Raw genomic sequence first — 4,102 nt, 5'->3', positions numbered from 1 at the left:
GCCAATGGATAGATAAATAGTTAGATAAATAATTTTTTTTATGTTTTTTCTTCTTCTTGCTACTGTTTTTAGGTGGATGGATGTATGGATTAATTTCTGTTAGATGGATGCATGGATGTTGTTAGAATAATAGATGGTGGATGGATGGAATGTCGGTGAATTTTTTTAGAAACTTTGTTTGTCATAAATTTAATGTTAGGTCATGTTGATGAATGGATGTTGGTCAAGTTAATGATATATGAATGGATGGATGGATGTTGGACAAAATTTTGACACTTGACTGAGATGTGATGATCTTGCTATTTTTTTATATACTCATAACGATCTTGATAAAATAATTGAAGACAAAATTTTGAAACTTACTAAGATGTGATGATCTTGCTAAAAAATGATAGTCATGATGATCTTGCTAAAAGAATAGAAGACAAAAGTTTGACACTTGACTGAGATGTGATGATCTAAGTTGTTCTTTCGGTGGAATTTGCAGGCTTTGTGGTGTCACATTTCACCGGAGTGGCCGTTGTCCGACGCGTTGGTCCCTGAGCATCCCTCTGCTATTCGACTACTTCCTCTACAGCGGAGGGTGAGCTACAAATCCATCACCTCCTTTTTCATGTGACTAGATTTCATTCTCAAGTCAACTAGCGTAACCTAGGCGTCTCCCGTCCGAAAGGGTTGCATCAATAAATATGCATTCAATTGCATATTTATCACCGCAGCTCTTTCGAATTGTCCAGCGTTTTCCACGGACAGCCCGAGGATGTGTAGATTGGGTATGTTCTCCATGTTCAACCCCGTTCCGAGACAGGATTTCGGCGGCGCCTCCCCATTGTTCTCCGGAGCACATTCTCTCGGCTATTTGCTGAGACGTGTATCTGGAGAACAGCGGGGAGGTACTGCCGAAATTTTGTCTCGGAACGGGGTAGAATTGAGAACGTACTCAATCTACACATCCTCGGGTGGGATTAGGACCCATCTTTACCTATTAGAGATGTAGGTGGATTCAACGCGGTAGAAACTGAAAATTTGATGTGATTAATTTAAATGAATCCTTAATTATGTTGTGTGGCTTGCAAAAAAGCAGAGGATGACAGATAATCAGTGGATGTATAGTGGTTTTATCCGTCGGAATCGAGTAACATCAGAGTGGATCGCGAAAACCGATGTGTATTTGAAGGAGATATTCCGTCTTCCAATGAGAATTATCCCACCATGCCCCTGTGTTAGATGTGCCAGACGTCACCGTAGAAATCAGACGGACATGAGTGAGCACCTTCGCACGCACAGATATATGCCAAACTTTGACATGCCGCCGATAAACATAACCGAGCAGGACCATGGTAGAAAGGAGGTGATGCGACAACGCATCGATGGATATGAGGACGACGGGGTCATGGACATGCTAGATGATGTCATTGTTGCAGAGACGGCAAATGCGGCACCTTCAGAGAATGAACTGGAGGAGCCGGAGGCAACCGCAAAGGCCTTCTTAGAGGTCTTGGCCTCGTCGAAGAAACCTCTTTATGCGGGTGCGAAAATATCTCAGCTGGATGCCATATCGCAACTGATTACAGTCAAGGCTGAGTACGGCTGTAGCCAGAAATGCTTCGAAGCATTCTTGGGAGTATGGGCAAACAGCCTCCCTGAGGGTCATGAACTGCCGAAAAGCATGTACGATGCAAAGAAAATCATGAAGGAACTCTCTATGGATTATGAGAAAATAGATGTTTGCCTGTAGAATTGCCTTTTGTTTAGGCACGAGTATGCGGATGACAAGTACTGTAGGCAGTGCGGTTCGTCTCGGTACATTGAGGTTGTCGGTGAGGATGGTGAGAAAAAGCAGCTAACCATCGCCGTTAAGGTTCTTCGGTATCTTGATTTTATAAAAAGACTGCAGCGCCTTTTCATCACGAAGGAGTTTGCCAAAATGATGAAGTGGCACAAGGAAGGTATAAGGTACAATCCAAAAAAATCGTACATCCATCGGAAGGGGAAGCATGGAAGTCGTTCGATGAAGATTACCCCGAGGAAGCAGCCGAGGCTGGGAATGTCAGAATAGCCATATCAGGTGATGGGTTGAATCCATATGGTATGTCGTCCAATCCATATAGCTGCTGGCCCGTGTTTGTAATTCCGCTCAATCTTCCTCCCTGTGCCCTAATGCAACGCAAGACCATGTTCTTGTCGCTCATCATTCCGGGGCCTAATTATCCGGGGAAGCAATTGGGTGTGTTTATGCAGCCGCTGGTGGATGCTTTGCACCATTCTTGGTACTTTCCGACGTTGACATACGACCGGGATCTGCAGAGAAATTTCTTGATGAAAGTTTGGTTGCACTATTGCATGCATGACTTTCCCGGCTATGCTCTATTCTGCGGATGGTGTACAAGTGGGAAGATGCCATGCCCAGTGTGCATGCAGGCTCTGCGAATGATTTGGTTGAGTAAGGGTGGCAAGTATGTAGCCTTTGACCTGCATCGACAGTTCCTCCCTCCAGACCATCCAGACAGGAAAGACAAGAAGAACTTCACGAAAGGCCGGGTGGTTCATGAAGTAACCGAGATTCCAACATTTTCGGGGGCAGATGTTCTTGCTTAGCTAAAAGCTCTCCAGCCTAAAGTCAAAGGCAAAGCCAAAGCCAAAGCCAAAGGCTTCGAGGGATATTGTGAGACACACAACTGGACTCACATTACCCCCTTCTCGCAGCTTCCCTATTTCAAGGACCTCAAACTTCCTTACAATATCGATGTGATGCACACCGAAAAGAATGTGGAAGAGTCCCTTTTCCGCACGATCCTCAATATTCCTGATAAGACGAAGGATAACGTTAAAGCTAGAGCCGATCAACAGACAATTTGTGATAGACCATGTCTGAACATGAAGCTTCCCACAGGCGGTCGGAAAAACTGGTTCAAGCCAGATGCTGACTTTGTCCTTAAACCGCCAGAAAAAAAGGAAGTACTTATCTGGCTGAAACACATTTTGAAGTTCACCGATGGTTATGCATCGAATATAAGTAAGGGAGTCAATCTTTCATCAAGCAAAGTGACCAGCCTGAAGAGTCATGACTACCATGTATGGATTGAGCGGATAATGCCGGTGATGGTTCGAGGCTATGTCCCCGAGCATGTCTGGCAAGTGCTTGCCGAGCTAAGCTATTTCTTCCGCACGCTCTGTGCTAAAGAAGTAAGTAAAGACGTGATTAAAAATTGCATAAGAAGGCACCGGAGTCGATAGTCAAGCTAGAGAAGATCTTTCCGCCAGGCTTCTTTACACCGATGACACATCTCATTCTGCACCTCGCGAACGAGGTATTGTTGGGGGGCCTGTGCAGAAGCGCTGGCAGTACGGCCCTGAGAGACACAACAAGCATCTCCGACAGAAATGTGGAAACAAGGCTAAGATTGAAGCTTCCATAGCTGAGGCAGTTATCCTAGAGGAGGTGTCAGACCTCAGGACATCATACTATCTAGACCACATTCCCCATCTGCATAACAAGGTGCCTCGATACAATATAGAAGAGCCGAAGTATCAACCCAGGCTCCATCTATTCAACGCGTAAGGTGGGAGGGCTGGGGCCTCGAAACCTTATAACATGCCACGACAAGAGTGGGAGGACCTCATGTTCTATACCTTGCACAACATCAGGGAAGTTGAGGAAGTGTGGATGAGGTAATACCACTACACCATTCCTTTATGTCTTCCACATCATCATGTTCTATGTTCACTTAGTCCCGGTCTAACACCGCTTTTCTTTTTTTTAGTGATTTCGTTCAAGAGGAATGGACAGGAATGAATCCTCCTACTGAGGCGCAGGCACTTACTCTTCTCCGTCATGTAAACCCTGGACGTAAAAATTTTGTTGCTTGGTTCATGGAGAAAGTAATTTTCCACACTCCCCTATTAAATACCTAGTTCAATATTTATTAGTTAACTAATGCACGCAACAATTTCAATTATACTTGTAGGGAAAAGATCCGAACATATCTATGGATGATGAATTGAGATGGGTTTCCATGGGTTTTGACCATGCCGTCATGACATGTAAAAAGTATGATGTGAATGGGTACCATACAGAGGAGCACCAAAACAGCCGGCCTGA

The sequence above is a fragment of the Triticum aestivum genome, chromosome 7D (genome assembly GCF_018294505.1).
Source record: "Triticum aestivum cultivar Chinese Spring chromosome 7D, IWGSC CS RefSeq v2.1, whole genome shotgun sequence".
Lineage (NCBI taxonomy): Eukaryota > Viridiplantae > Streptophyta > Magnoliopsida > Poales > Poaceae > Triticum > Triticum aestivum.
This window is presented reverse-complemented; position numbering follows the sequence as displayed.